Source organism: Cryptomeria japonica, chromosome 3 (genome assembly GCF_030272615.1).
Source record: "Cryptomeria japonica chromosome 3, Sugi_1.0, whole genome shotgun sequence".
NCBI lineage: Eukaryota > Viridiplantae > Streptophyta > Pinopsida > Cupressales > Cupressaceae > Cryptomeria > Cryptomeria japonica.
This window is the reverse complement of record NC_081407.1, coordinates 867,245,676-867,261,155: the sequence shown is the minus strand read 5'-3', so window position 1 is coordinate 867,261,155 and position 15,480 is coordinate 867,245,676.

Below are 15,480 nucleotides of genomic sequence, written 5' to 3'. Positions count from 1 at the left end.
GAACCTGGGTGCTTGAAAATTGTGTGGAATCCTCTATGAATCTCCCTTGATCCTCCAAACTTGAAAAGAAGTCCTCCCAAGCAAAAATCTTAGCTGAAAAATGAAAATTGACTACAAAAGAAAAATTTACTTGAAGAATTTCTTATGGAATAACCAACTCCTCTTTTTGAAAACTTGTACATCTTTTATAAGAAAAAACTCCAAATTCCACTACCTAATTTTTAATTAAAAAATAGAGATTCTCTCCTAATTTGGCCTTCATGCAAATTGATTAGACTTAGTGGGAGGAGTTACATGCAAGGTGGTGGAGAAGCCTCTAGAAGCTTCTTATTCCTCCTACAACATGTGCCATAATTTGGGTGAGGAAATTTAAATAAACAATAAATAAAAAAGTATATTTTCCATGTGTGTGTGTGATTTATTATTTTTATTCCTTTATAACATTCATTCAATAGTTTATCCAAAAGAAATATAGTAGAGTTTGTATTTAAATCAAAAGGTGATAAAGGAGGGTTGTGACAATAGATATAGCCTTAATCCAAATAAGGAAAGGGTTGAGATTCTGATTAGATTTGTCTCGATTGGGAATGATTATCTTTTTTCTTAGTTGAATTTGGAATGTAGTTGTGAAATTAGGGTCAAACAATTAATAATTGAAGTAAATTGTTGCACACAGACTACTACGAATATCCCACTGAGCCACAAACTGAGATTTGGACAAAAGGAGATGTTTAGAATTTGTTTCTAGAAGTTCGACTTGATTTTTCAAGATGAGGTAGCACAGATCCGCCCTGGTCCTCTAAAACTTTCATCATTGAAAGTTGAACCTATTTTTCACTGTCGATGCTGCTAAAATTCTCGAGTACAACTCTTGCACCTATTCCCTACACACATAAAGATAGGAAACATGTTGGGAATAGGGGTTTTCCTTAGGTCAAACCCTGATGTTGGAACTAACCATGAAATTGAATTGATAAATGTAATAAAAGACTTTAATAAAATACTTTCCTTTTGAGTAAAAATTTGGAGTGCTTGAAACAACAATGTATACCTTGATGAAGTTTTGTTGCACCTTCACACAAACGTTTTAGGGTTTCATGTAGAATGTCTTCATAAAACATTGATCATGGATGCCATCTTCAATACTGGAACTTGACTTTAATTCTGCTCCAATGTGTGGTGAATGACTAATCGCTTTCTCACTTGAATTGAATTTTGCTAAATCGAATTGAGATCATAGAAGATTGATTATGTTTCAAATGAGAGGGGTAGACCTTTTATACTTGACTACCTAAGAACAAATTAAATTTTCAAAGTAGGTCGACATGGGATCCAGTTTCCCACTCATTTGAGATAATTGTTGTAAGGCCCAAAAATGAGTCCTGATTAGGAGGACTAGGGTGCCCAACACTCTGGTCTTGAAAAATCAAGACTCGGCATGAGGGGGAAGAAAAGGAAATGATGACATTTTATGTATGTATGTATGTATATGTATATGTATATGTATATGTATATGTATATGTATATGTATATGTATATATGTTCATGGGTATTCGTGTATCTCTTCATGGGTATCTGTGTATCTCTTCCCTTCTTGAAGTCATGGGCTCGTCGAAATTGGAATCTTGAGAGTAAAATGGAGGTTATGTTGACAGCAAATGGTTATTTTTTTGTGGCTTTCTCAAATATGTTTGATCGAAACAAGGTGTTTGAAGGGGGGACCTACTTCCATGATTAGGTTGGGCTCTTCATGAACCCATGGCATGTTGGTGTTGGCATTATTGTCAATGATGTCAATAAGTGTTGCAGAGTGGATGCTAGAGGTTGCAGAGTGGAGAGTGCATAGAAACAAGTGTTGCAGGTTGCAGATGGTTTCAATTCCTTGCAATCAGCATAACACGCAAGTTATACTGCAACATTGTCAGATTGGGATAACTATACCAACGTTGGAGTTTCCTTTGTGTTTTGTCATATTAGGATAGCAAAGCAAGAGTCACTTATTGGGTTAGCTGATAAAGGCGGCATAACGAGTTTGTGTTATGCCAATAGTGTAAACTACTCCGACATCATTGTGTCAGAATAGCTATGCCAACAAGGAGACCAAGGAGGTGTATCGAAATAGCTACCAATGGTGGAATGGCAAATTTCCTCTATGCGAATAGAGGAAAATGAAGAGTTGATTTTTTGGTTGTGATTTCGGAATAACCTATTCCAATGGCGTTCATCACCGCAGAGTTTGAATTTAGGGATAACTATGCCGATGAAGGTTGTCACCATGGAGTTTGATCATCTGAAATAACATATGTCGAAAATGAGAGATCGACAGTATGACATCAATATAACTTGTTTTGTCATTTTGGCATGTTTTCTCTATGCTGATAGTTATGACTATTCTAATGAATGGTCGTTTGGCTTGAAGCCTTCAGTTCGAGATAGCTTATGCTGATAAGGTGTGTCAGCATGGAGAATATGGTTTGGTATAGCTTATAGTAATAAAGGAAATCAAAGGGGAAGTTCTCATCAGAGTAACATATTCCTACAAAGAGAAGTTGATAGTATGATTCGAAATAACTTACATTGTCAATTCAGTATGATTTTCCTGTGCCGATAGTTAAGGGTTATTCTGATATGAGGTCATCTGATCTGGAGGTTCTTGTTCAGGATAGCTATGGAGATGATCATGAGGAATGAGAAATCTAAATGACAGAGTTGATCGACATAAGTGTTTAGCTGTAAACCCGATATGTCTACATAACACAAAGGTTAGTCACAGCATGGAAATCGATCTATCTGTGCAGCCCGATTGTCTACATAGTTTCTAACCGACCTTGACCATCTGATCTAGATGAAGAGTGTGAAGACATGTGGCTCCTTGGTGGACAAAACAAATCATATATGTTGTATTCGATGACGGTGGATCTCATATAGTCGTCAAACCTGTCTGGGTAGATCGATAAGATGACAGTAATCTCATTAATGGCGACTTAGTTGCAGATGCTTAATGGGCTCGAGATGATTGATAGAGGTAGGATCAAATTTGGAGTACAAATCAAGCTTGCTAAAATTAGAAACCCTATGACAGAAAGTGAATCGAATATAACCCCAAAGGGCAGAAAATGGGGTAGGGTTATTCAATGCAGATGGATGATCAAAAGAGGGAAATCCAATCTACTGTAGACCGTATTCAAGAAGGGTGGATTCAAATTACTAAGTTTAGTAATCTATCTACTGATCAACCTGAAGATAGATGAAACACATTTAATGCAGCCAAACTGAAATCATTTTGTAGATAGAGAATAAGATCTTGTTGAAAAAGAGAGTTGACAGTAGGCAGAGCAATCTAATATAATTTGATGGGAGTGGATGAGAAAGAGATTTTTGTGAAACTAAAGACATCTCTTAAAGTTAATGGTGTGAGAGATGTTTTGTGCAAAAGTGAAGTGCACTGTTGAATAGGATAGACAGAGAGAATTAGAGAGTGAGCAGTTGCAGAAACAGAGTAGTGAGGGTTGTTGTAGAAGCAGAAGATTGAGGATAGAGAGTAGTCTGAGATAGGTGAAGCTGAGATAGAGTAAAAAAGACAAAAGAGTATAGAACAAATAAGTAGAATAGAGAACTGTTTGTAGAGAACTGATAGAATGTAATCCTCGGATACAGAGAAATTCGTTCTCAAGATATGAGAATTTTGTAGTTTTACAAAATTCATTTGTAACCTATCTTTATCATTGTAAACCTGAATCTTATTGTATTTTCTCTTAGTGGGTGCTCAAATTAGGGATAGGTGCTCCTTTGAGTAGGTGCTCATAAAACTAGGGGTTGGTGCTCCTTGAGTTGGTGCCCAGAATATCAAGGGTTGATTCTCCTTGGGTTGGTGCCCTAAACATATTGTAAATTGTTATTTACCTGTGAGGTTGGATTGGAGTAGTAGAATCCAGCAGTTATTCTCACTGAGGTTTTTCCCACATCGGGTTTTCCTCGTACATCTGGTGTTATGTGATGTGCTCTTGTGTATGTGTTTATGTTTGCATTACATTCTTAGAATCTGCACACTGAACTTAAAGTTTTAAAATACACTGACTCACCCCCCCTCTCAGTGTCCATTTGTGTTCTTCAGTTGGGTTCAACCCTACAAAGGATATTTCATCTCATGTTCCAATTTGGGTTAGTCTCCCTCAGCTTCCATTGGAATTTTGGAAACCAAAAATTTTCCACTCAATCACATTGTTGTTTGGGAAGCCCATGGGGCTTTCAACACAAACTATGGAAAGAAAGGTAATCACTTTTTCTTGCATCTGTATTTAAATTAATCTAAGCAAACACCTTTCAAACCCTGTGGAAATACGAGTGGGTTCTTCCTCTTGGATCTAGCAAGTAAATTATGAAACTCTACCTTTTAGATGTTGGGTCTCTCATGAGTATGGGAATTTGCAAAGAATGTGCCCCAAATCTAAACCGATAGAGCCTTCAAGAAAGGGGCCAACTACTCAACCTCCCAATAAAGATAAAGGAAAAACTCCTTTGACAGATGACAAAGCAGGTTTTACCCAGGTCAAGGCCAAGAATAAAGGAAGAGGGTAGAATTGAACCTAGAAGGATAGGCAGAATGATGAAATGTTAAATAGGTTTGATGTTCTAGAGTATTTGGACCAGTTTGATGAGGCACTTGTTAGGATGTCTGTAGGAAAAGAACCTCAAAATTTGGAGCTTCTAATTGATAAGAAGACTAGTAATTCCCTTATTAGTGTCCTGCAGGAGGGTTGTATGGACACTAGGGTGGATTTGAATATTCCTCCTTTAACTTTGGGAGAAGAGGAGGAAAGTGGTGACATGGAAATAATTTTGAATCCAAAAGATTCCAGTGTAGAGGGTAAGCCTCTATAGGAACGGCATGATGAAGGAAATGGAAAGGCTAGCATTCCTAGATTAGGGATTCAACAGAAATATCTCAAGAAGAGTATTCCAGAGAAAATTTCCAAACTTGGTAGGAAGAAAGACCAAGAAAAAGTTAAGTTAGTTGAAGAGAATTTGGTTGAATTTGGTTTTGTGAAGACCATTGATTCCCATTTCAACACTTCTCAAATATGATCATTCTCTCATGGAATGTAAGGGGTATGAGTAGAATCCCTAGACAAAAGGCTATTCATGAGTTGATTCGGATTCATTCTCCTGATATAGTTTTCATTTAGGAGACTAAAACGTCTATGGAAGGTATGCAAAGTTTGGCTTCTAAAATTTGGGCTAGAGAACAATGCCAGTGTATTGGGCAACTAGTAACTCAGGTGGTGTGGTTTGTTTTTGGGACCCATAGAATATTGTGTCAGTATGGTGGACCTCAAGTAGATCATCTTTGATCCTGACTGCTTCTAGTTTGGATATAGGTGAGGTTATTCTTCTCAGTATGCTACATTTGACATAATGGGTAAATTATTGCTCTGGTTTCATATTAGATTGGTTAGATCCCTTTCTTCTTATCTCCCTTGGATTTTGGCTAGGGATTTTGATGTCGTCATAAGTTTGGTGGAAAAGAGAGGTGGAATTGGTAGGTTGGAGCAATCCTCAAAGATCTTGAGAGAGAATATTGATTCCTTGATCTTGATTGATATACAACCCTGTAATGGATTTTATACTTGGAACCATAGAAGAATAGGCATTGAAGCTATTTCTGAGAGGCTTGATAGGTTTCTTGTGTCCAGTTATTGGGTTAGTGATAATTGGACTACTAGCTTGGAGACTCTAGACTAGAGAGGCTCATACCACTAGCCAATCAAATTCTCAGCTATGTTCTTTCGTGCCTCCAAAAACACTTTGTTTAAGTTTCAATTATTATGGCTCTAGGACTCTTCTTTACATGATTTGATTGTTAAGTGGTGGACTAAAGGGAAACCGGCTTTTTGGACAGCAATGTTATCTTTCTCAAAGCGCCTTCAATTTGTGAAGTATATATTAAAATGTCGGAATAGGCAATGTTTTCTTGGCTAAGGCTATTGCCCAATCTTACTTGGATGAGCTTACTCACCAGATTCGAGATCAGGGTCTTATTTCATCTTGAAACTAAAGTTGTAAAGGATCTTGAGGAATGGGAATTAAGAGATGAAATTTTCTAGAAACAGAAGTCTCAAGTGGAGTGGCTTTAGGAGGGGGATAGAAACACTACTTTTTTTAAAAATTCAATTAAGGATAGGAGGCAAGGAAATCATATTAAATCTCTAAAATATTTGAATGGGAGCCAATTATCTTATACTAGATTGATTGCAAATGAAGCTACTTGCCACTATTCCTCCCTTTTTTTTTAAGACTCCCTTGTGGCCGAGGAGGAGGAGCATCTCATTTTAGATTGCATCCCTTCTTTGGTTTCGAATGAGATGAATGAACTATTAATCAAGCCAATCATCATTGATGAAATGGAGAGGATTGTGTTCCAGATGAAGAAGGGAAAAGCCCCTAGCCCAGATGGCTTTCTTGTGGAGTTTTTTCAAGAACAATGGGATATTGTTAAGACGGATCTCTTGGAGGTGGTTTTGGAATCCCAAGGAAATAAACAAATGCTAAAGGCCATGAATGCTACTTTTCTCTCCCTCAACCCAAAACAAGGTGGAGTTGATTCTCTTGGAGGTGGTTTTGGAATCCCAAGGAAATAAACAGATGCTAAAGGCCATGAATGCTACTTTGCTCGCCCTCAACCCAAAACGAGGTGGAGTTGATTATTTGGATCTTTTTAGGCCTATTACTCTATGCAATGTGGTTTATAAAATCATTACTAAGTTGATTGTTGAGAGACTCAAGTCATGGATTAGTCTCCCAAATTCAGAGGAACAAGAGGGTTTTATGATGAGTAGTTAGATTTTGGATGGGGTGGTAGTGGCAACTAAGGCTATTCATTCCATGGGAACTTAAAAAGAGAAAGCTATGTTTATTAAGCTTGATATGGTCAAAGCTTATGACCGGGTTAAGTGTTCTTTTCTATCAAAAATTTTATAAGCTTTTGGTTTTGGTCGAGAGTGGATTAAGTGGGTAATGAGTTGTGTCACTTCTACTTCTTTCTCAATGCTCATTAATGGTGAACCGTCTAAGCTATTTGGAGCTTCTTGGGGCCTTCAACAAGGCAATCCTTTGTCCCCTTACCTATTTATTTTGATGGTTGAAGGATTGGGGAGATTGTTAAAAGCTCATGTGAGGGCTAGTCTATTAAGGGATGGAATTGGGCTAATAGAGTTCCTCATAATTCTCATTTGCAATTTGTGGATAATACTACTTTAATGGGCCTTGCTAGAGTTGAGGAGGTTGTTAATTTTAGAAAAGCCTAGGTTTCGTATGTGGATGCTTTGAGGCAAAGGATCAATGAGGACAAGTCTTCAATTTTTTTATTTAACACTCCTAAGCCCATCTAAGCTAGGATTGCAAGAATTTTTAGATTCCACATTGGTTCTCTTCCTGTCATATATCTCTGTATCCCTATTGTTGTTGGGTCACTATCAAAAAGTTTTTGGTAGGATATCTTGGATAGTTTTCGCAAGAGAGTGTCTCATTGGACTAATAGATGGCTCTATGTTGCTAGGTATGTTACTCTTCTCAAGTCTGTGATACAAACTCTTCCTTTGTACAGATGCTTTGTGCAAGTTTCCCCTTCTATCTTTATCCATGAATTTGATGCTCTCTCTCGTCAATTCTTATGGGCTGGCAATTTGATGTCAAGGAAATGGAGTTTGATCAAGTGGACCTCACTATGTAGACCAAAGAAAGAAGGGGCTTTAGGCCTTCGTCTAACTATCCTCAATGGCCAAGCTTTGGTGGCTAAGCTCTATTGGAGATGGTGTTTTTGTTAGGATCAAGACTAGGCTAGGATACATAATTTGAAATATCTGAATGGAGTTGAAAGTCATGATGTTTTGTGGTACAACATTGAGGGTAAGGGATCTATGATCTGGAACACTCTCAAATGTGGATCTAAGCTTATTAAACACGGATTATTTTCGATATGCAATAAAGGCTTCAAATATCTCTTCTAGTTTGATTCTTGGGATGGGTTTCCACCCATTGTGTTGGCTTATCCTAATCTGAGATCTCTAAGTGATATTCTTATGGAGGCGAGATGGAGTAAATTTCAGGATTTTTTTTTTTTGAAACGAATGATCAAGTTGTCACGTATAGGTGGAAAGCACCTCATGAGTGGCCTCTAGGAGGTTCTGATGAGGACCGTCAAGAGCTTAAAAATATTTTGTTTGGTAGAACTTGTAGTTATCTAGAGGAGAGGGACTCCCTTTCTTAGGGTCCAGAATCAAAAGGTAAGTTCATTGTTTCTTTAGGCTATCAGGAGTTGGACAAACTAGCTAATGGAAGAGAGGGGATTTCTTGGTGGAAGCAGGTTTGGAGTAGATTCTCTTGATCCATTGCAATTTCTTTTTGTGGCTGGTTGCTTGGAACTGATGCCTCACTCGAGATAATTTGTAAAGAAGAGAATTTCATGCTCCTTCTATGTGTTTTCTTTGTAAGCAAAGTGAAGAAAGCTCTTCTCACCTCTTCTTCTCTTACCTTTTTTTCTAGATAACTTTGGCATTGTTGGTGGGGGGTTTGGAATAAGGCTTGTCTCCATGTTTCCTCCTTGGTTGATTTTTGGGATCATGGGGATGTTAGGATAACAGTGGACAAATAAGAGGGGGGGTGAATCAATTGTCAACAGATTATAAAACTTTAAGCACACAAAACCTTTTACCATAATGCATAAACCAAATACCGGAATAACAGATATAACAATTAATCATAAGCATAAATCACAGAAAAATTACCAACCATCCATAACATAGAACACCATGATTTGTACATGGAAAATGCAATAAAGGGAAAAACCACGGTGGGAAGCCTACCCACAGTCAGATAATACTTTTGCAGCAAGTATATGATTACAATAGGAGGGGAATGCACATGCAGGAAGGCCAATATCCTAGAGCGCACTGCTCATCACAAAAGGAGCCTCACTAACTACAATCCGGAAATATGAATGAACTCCAAGAATAGCATCTCATATGCCTGAGTACAGTTCTGGTTAAGCTCAATACTAGAGGTCTTAAACCTCTTACACAAACCCAATTCGATCACCTATGATCGACCAAAACCTCTACATATGATTACAACTTTATTCGCACACAAATAATCACATAACCATGACCTACGATCTAAAGAGATCTTACATCATATTTGTACCAACCTGGGACCTAAACAATTAGGTCGGCCACCTAAAAGATAATACAATAGATCTGTTACATAATTCCACAAACCAATGATAAACCAATTCGGCCTAAGACCAAAACAACATAAACCAAACAATAAATTTAACCGATGACGCATCGGGAGCATCAACCAACACATTACATAAACCGGTCCATAACCTAGCAGAATAACACCGGACCCAAAATAGGTCACCATAAGCCAAATGAAACATCACGATCAACTAGAACACGAACATGATAACCATTAGCATCCTGATAATCTTCTAGAAGCCACACCAACACCACTTATCGGATTCATCAAAAGATCTTCATCAAAGCGTTATCGGTAAAACCCTTACCGGTAACCAAAAGGCTTACTACAACAAATGATAGCATCTGGATCATCAAATCTTGAACCAACTGAATGTGACATGCATCAGGAACACGTGAATAACCAATCCAAACCAATTCCAATAGCCGGACCAAACTAGAGACAAATCTCTAGATCAACAACTCTACCGGAAGCTGGTAGACAGCAAAATAGCTAGTGTTGACATCAATGACAAACATCAATGCAACACATAATCAATTTCTCCAAATTTCCAACAGGGGAATCCTCCTACCTCTTTCCTTCATATTGCTTGGTTAATAGGTCCTTCCTTTATTTTATGGCACATTTGGTTGGAGAGGAATAGAAGGATCTTTCAGAGGAAAGGAATGTTTAGCCACCAACTTTGGATATGCATTATGAGTAACTTGCAAGTAACTATTCTAGCTAAATGTAATTTGTCTAGTCAAGTCGATGTCGGTGATCGGGTGGTTATTCAAAGGATGGGATTGGATGGATGCCAAGGTTAGCCACTCTCATATTGGGATGGTTCTCAGATCATGTTCTTGGTTTGACGTGATGGTTGTTGGGCTCCTCCTTCCCCAAGAGTTTTGAAGATTAATACGGACAGTTCTTCTCCTGGCAATCCTAGGCATGCTGAAATTGGGGAAGTTAGCAGAGATATATATGGGGCGGTTTAGTCCTTCTTCTCTTCATATAGAGGACGCTAGAAAAATAACTTGATGGAGGCCCTAGCAGTTCTTCATGCTTTGGAGAAAGGTTGCTCTTTGGGTTGGAGGAAAATTGTCATTGAATTGGATTCATAAATCATTGTGGAAATGCTAATTAGACATCAATTGGAAGGTGTGAGTTGGCAATTGGCTAGAGTGTCAAGACACATATTTAGGATATGTGACTCTCTGGACTTTGTAACCTTTTCCCATATCCCTTGGGAATGGAATAAGGTGGCAAAATGCTTGGAAAAATGAGCTTCTGAGGAGGCCAATCTCTGGCAAGTGGAGGATTAGAATCAATTGTTCCAAGATTATTCTAGGGTTCTAGAGGACTTAGTTATGGAGGACATGTGTAGGTATATGGGTATGGCGAGAGTGACTTGATTTTCTATTTTTTCGGTCCTCTGGTTTTGTTGAACCTTCGAGTCTTGCTTTCTTTGTAACTTTTGGTATTGATTAATAAATTTTCACCCCTTTGTCTTTTAAAAAAAATAGGAATAACAAAACTCGACGCCTTTTCACTTACAACAACCAAAAAGTGGTGTAAAAGAAAAGCTAAAAAATAGAAGACAAGGATAAATTGAAGAATAAGTGGTCTACAAGAAGCTGCCAACAATTCAACAATAGTTATGAGAAGATTTTGTCATGTTAGATCCAAACATTACATTATTATCCCCATCTTTTGAAAAAATCTAAACCTTTTAGCTCAAATAAAATAAATGTTGTTTCCATCCATATGAGAGTGCAAACCTTTCAATAGACATGTCATCAAGGTTTTCTCCTAGGATTCTTTGAAGCAAATTTGGATCACTGGCAAAATTTCCAACTCCAATCTTCTTGTGGAGAGGAGTCCAATGTTGATTCCACTATCTAGTTGAACCAATAGAACTATGCAAAGTCCCTATACTAAAATGCATAGAAGAATAACAATTAGATCTAAAATCTTTTCCTTCATTCCAATACACATAACATCATTGTTGTCATACTAAGTTAAATATCCACTTTTTACCGACGTTTTATCACATCCAAAGAATATTTTTATGATCATCCTCATATTCCCAAAACTCACTTTTACTTTAATCATATCACAATCAATTGAAATTTCAAAATCTATCTTATGAGGTTCACCAATCATTGTATTGGTTCAATTTCGTTAACTCTACCTCAAATTATGGTTGAACTTCACTCTTCAAATAATTTGTCTCTTTTGCTCCAACTTTTTCCTTCAATTCCCTTCTATGTTGATTTTCACCTTTCTATTCAAGCTCAAATCTAGCTTTTGTTAGCAAAGACAAATCCACCACTTCAAATGCTCCTTCCTCTTTCCATAGTTTTAAGATATTTTTCCTTCCTTCATATTGAACCTCATAAGTATTTTTCTTCCTTCCTTCATATTGAACCTCATAAGTATTTTCTCTACCTTGATCAGCACCACATCACAAAGTACTTCATCTTCATATGGACCAATTTTTGGAAGCAACAAGGCAAGACTTATCCACAAGTACACTATGACTCTTCTTAAACCAAGAAATTTTATAGCGATTAGCTTTTGGAACACAAGCAACTTGTAATTTGTGAACCATTTCTACACTCACCAAATTATCAGTAGATTTTGTTGAACCCAAGGCAGGACTAAGGGGGGGGGGGGGGGGGGGCGGTGAATTAGACTAAACAAATAATTACTGTAGCATATAAACAATTAACCAACAACACATAAACACCAATATTTATACATGGAAAATCCAAACAGGGAAAAACCACAGTGAGCACCTGCCCACAAGAATATATCCACTATGAATAGAAATGCTTACAAAAAGGAGCTCACTACTCCAGACTTACACACCAAGGCTAACTGCTCATGGAGTAATGTGCAAAATAACTTGCAAAACCTAAAGCTAATTGCACTCAGAGCAAGATATAGAAAAATGATCTGAAAAGAAGGATCTCATGATCATGAAGTTCTTATTGAACTCTACATCGAGCGACCAACATCAACACACAACAAATCTAATCTCAACTGCCAACACTATGTCTCAACGCTTTGCAGCAGTCTTCAACACTGCTTGCATATCATTCAAACTCAACTCTTCTGCTATGCTCAAATTCCTTTGATCTTCACTCTTTCACCACACCATCTACACTCTCTCCACATTTGGCACACTATCTAACTCAAACACACTCATCTTTATATATAAGTAGATCATCAAAGCTTGAACCAAGTCGTCTTGAATCAAAAAATCCTTTTCAAACCAAAAACACACATGTTGATCCACTCCAGGAGAAAGAGAGAACCAAAACATATCTTCCAAAGATCAATCCACCAATCCGCAATCACCAGAACCTAACCAACAGCACATCCACGCACTACGCATCCATATAAGCAATCACCGATCAAAACATACTCTAATGCAAATAACTCAAATTCGGATCTCCACACGCTACGATGAGACCCATAACATATCAAACATGCTTCCACAACTCATATCCAGACCTAAGGATAGGTCTAACATAGAATCTCACAACCAACAACAATCAATGCCACAACACCCAGAGAACAGAAAAATGTTTCCGAACCAGATAACCATCATGTCCATGATACTGAAACTATAACTGATAAAGATAAAAATAATTCTCATCACCAACAACAGATTTTGGAACAACCAATAGAACAACTACACCAGCAATACAGCAAGATAACTCTCCACGGACATTCTAGACCAAACTGGAACAGATTTGACATCAATGACAACCACTGCAACATATCAATGCGTACTTCCAACAATCTCCCCCGTGGTGATTGATGGCAGCACTTGATAATACCTGCACCTAACAAAAACTCAACCTGCAACCAAAACTCAAAGAAAGAATAATATTGCTCAATATCTATCCAAAACTCAATCGTAAAACCTCTACCAAAACTAACAACTCAATCTCTCTCTCCCAATCTCAATTTCTCCCCCTTTCCATCAAGGATGAAGGTCACAACAACATTACACACACCAATGCACACCACCTCTCACCACTGCTCCCCCTGAGAGTATCCAAAACATCAATCCAAGAAAAAAGAAATAGATATGAAAACTCCCCCTAGAAAGTTGCATCTCCATAATGCACCTAGCTAGAAGGAGGGGCAATGACCCAAAGTTTCTCCCAAAGAAACTCAAATGTATCATTCGCTAATGCCTTAAAAAAAGTGTCTGCAACCTACTCTTTTATAGAAATGTATTCCAATCAAATTGCCTTCTCAACAACTTTCTCCCTTAAGTAATGATATTTGATTGAAATGTGTTTTGTCCTTGAATGCATAACAGGATTCTTCGAAATGTTTATTGCACTTGTATTGTCACACAAAATAGATATTGTTTCATCATATGTTACTTTGATATACTTAAGAGTCTATCTCATCCACATCACCTAAGTACAACAAGATGTCGTTGCAATATACTTTACTTCAACAATAGATAGGAAAACGGAATCTTGTTTCTTACTGAACCAGGAAACCATTTTGTCTCCTAAAAAGAATGCACCACCACTAATACTCTTTCGGTCATCAACACTTCCGACCCAATTTGCATCAATATAAGCTTTTATATGAAATCTCCACCTTTCTTATTCCAAATTCCAAAGTCCATAGTACCCTTCAAATATCTAAAGGATTTTTTCACAGCTTGCTCATGTGTCACTTTTGGATTCGCCTGAAATCTAGCTATCAAACAAACAGCCTACGTGATATTTGGTTTTGATGTAGTCAAATACAACAATACACCAATCATCAATTTGTATTTCTTCTGTTCAACTTCCAGAGACTCGTCATCTTTGCTTAACTTGCACCCAATGGTTAAAGGAGTTGTGACCGGTTTGCAATCATCAAAACCAAACTTCAACATTTCTTTCACATACTTACATTGAGAAATAAAAATTCCATCTTCTGATTGATTAACTTGCAACCCAAGAAAGAAAGACAACTCACCAATCATTGACATCTCAAATTCATTCTGCATCTCTTTAGCAAATTCTTTACATAGATCATCATTTCCTCCAAATATATTATCATCAACATAAACTATAATAATCAACAACTTATCTCCATCAATCTTGAAATAAAGATTACAGGTTGGTGTACCTTTCTTGAAATTTTGTTGAAGTAAATACATGTCCAACCTTGCATACTGGGCTCTAGGCGTTTGTTTAAGTCCATACAAAGCTTTCTTCAGTTTGCACACCATATCCAGATCTTTTGTCAATATAAATCCATTTTGTTGCTCAATGTATTTGAGTCTAGATGAAGGACGTTTTTCCACTGGGAGGTGCCTTTGCATGAAATGATGAAATTAAGTTGTCCAGATAGGCATCAATTTTCCCCTGGAATGCAATTTGTGGACAAATGGATGAAATGATGATAAATTTGTTGTCCAAATGAGGGTCAATTTTCCCCTCAAGGTTGCAAGTGATGAATTAAGGTGAATTTTAATGCAAATGTGTGTCCAGATGGGGATCAATTTTTCCCTAAGTGGCTGGAATTAAATGCAATGAAGGTTTTAAATGAGAAGACCTCTTCTTCTAGATCTCCATTCAAAAATGTTGATTTGAGATCTATCTGATAAATTTTAAAGTTCTTGTAAGTGAAAAATGCAAGAAACATACAAATTGCTTATACTATGTAGTAAACAAAGTGAAAATGTGTTGAAGATTGAGATTGCTCCTACACTAGAAGGTATTTATTTTCTTCTCTATTCTTAATGTAGTAAACATTTACACCTGTTCTAACTCCTTCTGCAATGCTTTTACTAGTCTTCTCCTTTCTAATCACACATCCAATACTACTAAACAAAACTTCATATCCTTTTCTACACATCTGACTAATGCTTAACAAACTATGTCTTAATCCTTCAACATAATAAACATCATCATTTTTATGCTTGTCATCAATAAAACACTTCCAATACCTTAAATAGTTGCACCATCTTCTCTAGCAAACTTCACAGATCCTTCATCATATTTCTTTAGATTAATGAACCTGTATTTATCATCGGCCATATAATTTGAACATCTGGAGTCTATAACCCATGTATTTGGTTCTATCTTAGCATGCAATGCAATCTTAACTGATTTCCCTTCTTCTGGCTTCTCCAAAGCATTCTCCTTGTCGTCAATTGCTAGAAACAAAGATTCTTCATTTGAGTCATCATCAACTTCATCTTCAAATGTATGTTCT